Below are 8,001 nucleotides of genomic sequence, written 5' to 3'. Positions count from 1 at the left end.
TGGCAGATTGTGCTTCCTCAGTTGCCGTAGGAAGTACATCCTCTGTTGTGCCTTTTTGACTGTGGAGTCGATGGTAGCCCCCCACTTAAGGTCATTGGAGATGATGGTTCCCAGGAACTTAACTGTGGTGTTGTTGATGGTGAGTGGGGTGAGGGGAGGGGGAGCTCTCTTAAGTCTACAATCAATTCCACTCTCTTAAGAGCATTGAGTTCCAGGCTGTTGCGATGGCACCAGGACTCCAGCTGTGACACTTCCTGTCTGTAGGCAGATTCCTCCCCATCCTGGTTCAGTCCAATCAGGGTTGTGTCGTCTGCAAACTTGAGAAGCTTGACAGAGGAGTCAGTGGAGGTGCAGTAGTTGGTGTAGAGAGAGTAGAGGAGAGGAGAGAGTACGCAGCCTTGCTGTGCTCCTAGGCTGAGCGTTTGTGGGTCCGAGATGTGCTTTCCCAGCCTCACATGCTGCTTCCTGTCTGTCAGGAAGCTGGTGATCCACTGACGGAGGGGTTCAGGCACAGTTAACTTGGAAAGTTTGGAATGTAGTAGCTCTGGCCCAATGGTGTTGAATGCAGAGCTAAAATCAACAAACAGGATTCTCGCATAGGTCCCCTGGTGGTCGAGGTGCTGTAGGGTGAAGTGCAGGCCCAGGTTGACTGCATCATCCACAGATCTATTGGCCCTATATGCAAACTGCAGAGGGTCCAGCAGGGGGTTTGTGATATTTTTCAGCTTGGCCAGCACAAGCCTTTCGAGTGTCTTCATGACTACAGAGGTCAGTGCGATAGGCCTGTAGTCATTAAGACAAGTAATCCTTGCCTTTTTGGGTACAGGGACAATAGTGGAGACTTTGAAGCAGGCAGGGACAGTACATGTTTGCAGGGACTGGTTAAAAATGTCTGTATAGACCAGTGCCAGCTGTTTAGCACAGAGCCTATGAGTAGAGGGGAAAACATTGTCTGGTCCTGGAGATTTCCAGCACTTTTGTCCTCTGAAAAGCTTCTCCACCTCCTCTATTTTTATTGTTGATATTGGATAAGTGATGTTGTGCAGCACAGGGGGTGTGGGTGATTGGGTGTGAAGTGGTGATTGGAGGGGGGTGAGTGTAGAAGGGTCCAGTCTTTGCAGACTGTGGTCAGGCTGTGAGTGGGTGTGAAGTGTTGGTTGGGTTGGGAAATGGACCAGTCTTTTCATACTGGAGTCTTGCCTTAAGTAGGTGTGAAGTGGTGAATGGGAAGGACAGGGTGCAGGGTCCATTCTTAGTAGACTGGGGTCTGGCTGTGTTGGTTGGGGAGGGGGGAGGGGGTACCAGGGTTATGTTTCTGATTTTCAAACCTGCAGTAAAACTCATTCAGGTCGTTGGTCAGCTGACGATTGTCCAAAGAGTGGGGGGCTGACAGATGAATAAAGATAGGTGCACAATATCAGAGCAGGACTACACTGTCCAGTTCTTCAAGCCTCCTATGCCATTTATGAAGTTCATGGCTGATTTTCTACCTCAGTGCCATTTTCCTGCACTGTCCCCAATTCTCCCGATTCCCTTGATGCCCAGAAATCAATTAAAATCTACTTTGAATGAACATAACAATTATCTTTCCACATTTGCCTAGAGTAGAGAACTTCAATGGTTTACCGCACTCTGAAATTTCCTGAATGGTTTACCCCTTATTCTCAAATTCTATTCCCTGGTCATAAACATAGTTAGGGAAACCATTCTTCAAAAATTTGCTGTTTTTGATGAGGTCCCCCCCCCCCCCCTTCCCCCCTCCCCTCTTCCCAATTCTTTTACAAATGCACACAATCTCAATGGAGATGTAATTGGAGATTACAAAAATGCAGGAGTGACCAAGGGATGGGCACAAACTCTGCAGATTAACAAAACCACAACTGAAAAATAAGACTCTGTGGAACCAAAACCAATTATGACCAAATCAAGAATCACAGCCTGTCAACCCCCAGTTTCACAAGTTCCAAAATTATAGGACTAGAATTAGGCCATTCAGCCCATCATCTTTACTTAACCATTCAATCATGACTGATCTATTTTTCCCTCTCAAGCCCATTCTCCTGCCTTCTCCACATAACCCCGAGCACCCGTACGAATCAAGAATCTATCAATCTCATATGTCATATGTGATATTAATCTATGGGCAATATAACTTTTTTTATTGCTGTCAGTCTTTAAGGATTTGTTCATGTAACTAACTGTGGCCTGGTGCTGCAAAGCTTTAGTGAGGAAGGTTCCAGACAGGAGCGGAAACTTGAATGGAATCCAACAGTGGGGATACTGGCTGATTTTGTAATCTGTCTTTGGCTGAATAAACTGCCTTTCCTAATATGATGGAGCTAGGGAAACAATATTTTTTTTATGACACATTCGTACTTTCCTCGTTCTTAGTGCTGCTGCTAATGAATTGGGACTACTTTTTTAATAGTGCCCAAAAGGACTGATCTAGATTTCAGTCACTTCACTGGATGTCTTTTACATAAAGGCCTAACAACACGCTGCTTTTTAGACTCTGTTCTGAAGGGCTGGACATCACTTCATCAAGTTTGGATTTGATTTCTGCTAAATATCTGTGTTTTCCATATCATTCCCCTGCACTGTCATTTACTGTATGCTACAGAGATCAGCAGAAGCTGTTCGAACAGTGGGACACATACATAAGGAATATTAACACCAGAATAATGTGATGAGAGGTGATGGATGATACTTCAAACATCCACACACGAGGATCAGATGTGGATAATTTTTTCCAGAATAACAACCTGGCAGATGCATAATGCTGGTCGTTTTGTGTATGCCACTGTGCAATATAGTACATGACATTCACAACCCACTTTTACACCTTTTAATAATAATCAACTCAGTCGGCAGGCAGAAATGGAAAAATAAGCTCGCTGCTGTGCCTTCAACTTGACTGCAACTTCAGAAGGTTTCTTTGACCAATGATATTTTAACAGGAATGTTATATTCCTGCGGCGCTGCAGTATGATTAATGTTCACAGTAATACACAGCGGCTTATTTTATTATTTTAAACCTCAAGTGCAGGGAAATGAGATGAGCAGCTGATAAAAGCTTCCCTATAAAAGCAAAGAATGATTTGTTCCACAGAAATATAAATGCTAATACTTTGTTGAAAGTTAACTGCTTTTATAGCTAATTTGGTTTTGACACATTTAATAATTAATAGACCATAAAGTTCCTATTCATCCATTTAGTCCTGAGGTGTGAATTTTCTCGTGCTTCCTACATAATTAACATTTTCTGTACTTAATGTCCAATTATTTCTATTATATTTTAAATTACCCAGATCTTTGGTTTTAAACACAAAATCATATTTGTCTCTAGTGCTCCCCTGACACATTGCAGTATAGGTTCTTGTCAATATAATTCCCTTTTTATCCATGTATTTTTTAAATCATTCGTGGGAAATAAGCAAAATTGGAAATACTGACATTTATTGCCTGTGCATAATTTCACTGAGAAAGCCATGTTGTACCACCTTCTGGTAACAGTTGGACATAATGGAGAGACTTGATCCATTCAAAGAGCAGTTAAGAGGCAGAATATGCTAGTGTCATTCTATATAGGCCAACAAACATCTCCTTTCCTAAATGATATTAGCCAATCAATTGAAATTTTCAACAATATGTCACTCTTACTGACATGTGTATTTTGCTTCCAGATTATCTTAACCAAAATGCAAATTCTCAAATTATTGTGCTGCTATTGAAACTTGCATTCACTGGATTGTTAGCACATTCCATTGGGCCTCTGTCCCAGTGATTTAAGCACTATACCACCTACAAGAAAGGAGCAGGAGTTGAGGTAGCCAAGGAATAAAGTCCAGCCTTGGTGCTATTCACAGCTGCGATGATGCATGGCGTGTGCGGACGTGGCGCCGACGGACGAGAGGCCGAAGCAAAGAAGTCGAAGCCAAAGAACCGAATGGAAATAAGGCCGAAATGCCAATAAACCGAAAGAGTCCGAAGACGAAATGCCTACTAACCAAAAGTATGGGACGCCTAAATGCAAACTAACCGAAAAGCTGCGTCGCCTAAAAGCAAACTTACCGAATGGCCGCTCTGTCGAAATGCCACCTACCCAAAAGGCGGCGTCGCCGACAAGCCAAAGGACCGACTGCCGCTCAACAGAAAAGTCCAATAACGGACATGACGTTGACGGGGGCCGGGACATGTCAGCGATTGGTCCAGACCCCCACGTCCATCACATCACTATGAAGGCATGAACATTGTCTCAAACCTCCGCTCCACCTGACCCGCAGCCCGCGGAGGGTGGACGTGGGAGAGTGGGGGCTGTCCCGATGGATGCACACCTTCAGCCGCTTTCAACTTGGTGCTTGGGTTCAGATTGCCCAGTCATATATGGCTTGTGTGGGAAAATGAACCCCACGCTCCCGTCTCCCCCTTATCTGCCCGTATCTCGTGCCCCGCTCTCTCTCTCATCTCCTCTCTCCTCTCTTCTCACGTCTCTCTCCCCACTCTTCTCTTAATTCTCTCTCCTCCAACACTATCTCGTCTCTCCTCCTCTCTCTTCCCCTTCTGTCTCTCTCCCCCTCCCTTCTCTCTCTCCCTCCCTTCTCTCTCTCCCTTCTTTCCCTCCACTTCTCTCCCCCCCCCCTCTCTCTCCCCTTCTCTCCCCCTTCTCTCTCTCCTCCGTCTCCACACGCGGGAGCGTCCCACAGTTACTGACAGCGATGCACCACCATCGGACCCCAACCCCCACACCAGGGTGATTCACCGCCCCCTCCCTCTCTCCCTTCTGTGTCTCCACTTCTCTCCCTTCTGTCTCTACTCCGTCTCCACCCGCAGGAGCGTCCCACTGTCACTGACCGCGATGCACCGCCATCGGACCCCAACCCCCACACCAGGGTGAAACACCCCCACAGCGGGGACAGACGTTTTATTTATTACCGTCTCGGTGCTTGCGGAACGCACACAAGCTCCCACTCACAAAGCAGGCAGCATCTCTGGAGAGAAGGAATGGGTGGCGTTTCGGGTCAAGACGTTTCAGACGCACTCTGAAGAATGGTCTCGGCATGAAACGTCACCCATTCCTTCTCTACAGAAATGCTGCCTGTTTTGTGCGTGGGAGCTTGCGTACGTTCCGCAGGTACCGAGACGGTAATAAATAAAACGTCTGTCCCCGCGGCTGGGGTGAGAGGGAGAGGAGAAGAGAGAGGAGGAGAGAGAGAACAGTGGAGAGAGAGGAGGAGAGAGAGAGAAGAGGGGAGAGAGAGGAGGAGAGAGAAGAGGGGAGAGAGAGGAGAAGAGAGAAGGGAGAGAGAGAAGGGAAAGAGAGAGGGGGAGAGAGAGAAGAGGGGAGAGAGAAAGGGAGACGGGAGCGTGGGGTTCATTTTCCCACACAAGCCATAGGTGACTGGGCAATCTGAACCCAAGCACCAAGTTGAAAGCGGCTGAAGGTGTGCATCCCTCGGGACAGCCCCCACTCTGGGGGCTGCGGGTCAGGTGGAGCGGAGGTTTGGGAAAACTTTCATGCCTTCACAGTGATGTGATGGACGTGGGGGTCTGGACCAATTGCTGGCAAGTCCCGCCCCCCGGCAACGTCATGTCCGTTATTGGACGTTTCTGTTGAGCAGCAGTCGGTCCTTTGGCTTGTCGGCGACGCTGGCTTTCGGGTAGGTGCCGTTTTGACAGAGCGGCCATTCGGTAAGTTTGCTTTTAGGCGACGCAGCTTTTCGGTTCGTTGGCTTTTAGGCGTCCCGCCCTTTCGGTTAGTTTGCATTTAGGCGTCCCATCCTTTCGGTTAGTAGGCGTTTCGTCTTCGGACTCTTTCGGTTTATTGGCGTTTCGGCCTCGTTTCCATTCCATTCTTTGGCTTTGACTTCTTTGCTTCGGCTTCTTGTCTGTCGGCGCCACGTCCGGGTACCGTTGCACAATATTCAACAGGTTGTTCAGATAACAACGGCAGACAACTTTCAGGTTCCGTACTGATTTTCAAAGAAAATGGAAGGTTGTTTTTAATTTTTCCACATTAATAAATGGATAGAAAGCACTTTCTATTATTTACCATCATGTACAATCCATCCTACTCAGTCGGGAAAATTTGCCTTGAAATTGGTTTGCAGACCAGCACATTTTGTGCACCGTGTGATATCCATCTCAATTAAAAATGAAATGTTAATGACAATCAGGAACTTCATATAGTTTGCAGGCGTGAACTGTGGGCAACATGGACCATTCATGCAGAGGTTGTGTTTGTGAGGACTGCTTCAGGGTTGAAGCTTGTTAAGTGTCACCAGGGTCTTTCCTCAATATTATACTGATTCAAATCTTCCTCGTAACCACACCTAACCCCCCCTCCCCCCACAACCCATCCTTATTAATCTGTCATCTTGCACAATCTCCGCTAATTGCAGATCTGCCGATTTGCTCATCTGCTCCCTGCACTCTCTCCACCATTCTGTCATCTCAGCCCAGACTCAGCAGTCTACCACACTGACAGCTGAACCCTTTTCCAGTGCTGGCCAGATAACCCATGTGCCAACCCTTACCCTATCTCCCTGACATCGTCCCACCATGGGGAAGCCTGTGCAGCAATGGCCAATGCAGTAACATTTCACACCTTGGGCCTTATGCATTATTGAGCTTGTGGCATAAGGCTGAGAAATAAAATACTGTACACTCACTGTGCACTGACAGTTTAAAGTATCAAAACTGGCACCATTTGATCTCTCATCAGTCATGCTAAGTCAACTTGTAAGATGGATTGGGAGAGTTTTGCCCATTTGAAGAGAACATGCAAATTTCCAACTGTGGGACTTTTGCCTGCAATCCTTTGACTGGGAATGCATTGCGTCTTATAAATGAATGAAAGCCTTTTCAATGGGGAATCAAAGACTTGTCAGGACCGATGAAGCCATACCCTTAAAAGAGCCAACGCTTCACAAGATAACATTAATGAGAAAAAGTTTAATAATTTTATTTTCAGAGTGGGTGCCAAATAGAAATTATTATCATCGCCGAAAGTATAACCTGAAACTAATTTTTGTCATAATCACATCTCTTCATGACTGACAAATTGCCAAGTTTGCATTTTTGTGACAAGAGTCATATTAGCTCAGTCCCTGCACTGTCTGAGAATATACCTGATCTGCCCCGAGAGCTGTGTTCTGCTCTCAAGTGCTGAACCACAATGAGCTGATAGGAACAGCAAATCCGCTTTTGTCAAATAAACGATTGTGAAGTTCTTGGCCTCTCCCAATCTATATTTACTGCACAGTTAGTCCACTGGGCTATTCTTGGAACATATCCCCTGTGTGCCCCCAATGTGTTCCCACCTTTATTCCCAGGGTGCAAATGTCAAAAGTTACAGGGCATAGCTTTAAAGTGTGAGGGACAAGTCCAAAGGAGATGTGCGTGGCAAGTTTTATTTTACACAAGAGAGTGGAGGGTACCTTTGAACAAGCTCACGGCGGTGGTGGTGGAGGCAGATAGGATTAAAGACACTTTTAGATGGGCACATGGAAATGCAAGGAATGGAAGAATAAGGATCATATGCAGCAGAGGAGGTTAGTTTTACTGAGTTACTCTAGCACTGTGTCTCTTTTTGAATACCAGCATTTTCAGTTCCCTGTGTCGACACACTTAAGCATCATGTTCTGCACAGACACTGTGGACCAAAGGACAGGTTCCTGCGCTGTACTGTTCTATGTTCTCTGTTCTATGTTCACATTATTGCTTCAAAGTCCTTGGGCATTGTTTCTTACATGGGCTCTCTCAGGATTCCCAATATCTAGGATATTATGTACCTTTCCTCCCACCAACACTGACCCGACCTCATGTCAGCACCGAAATTCAAAGCCTTTTCCTCCCCACCCCCACCCCCCCAACCTCCTGACCTCCTGACACCCACCATAACCGGAGGCACGGTGGCGCAGCAGTAGTTGAAGAATGGGAGAAATTCCCTCAATCTCATCTCTTAGATTCAGATTAGTTTATTGTCATGTACGGCACAGTGCA

This window comes from Amblyraja radiata, chromosome 3 (assembly GCF_010909765.2).
Source record: "Amblyraja radiata isolate CabotCenter1 chromosome 3, sAmbRad1.1.pri, whole genome shotgun sequence".
Lineage (NCBI taxonomy): Eukaryota > Metazoa > Chordata > Chondrichthyes > Rajiformes > Rajidae > Amblyraja > Amblyraja radiata.
This window is presented reverse-complemented; position numbering follows the sequence as displayed.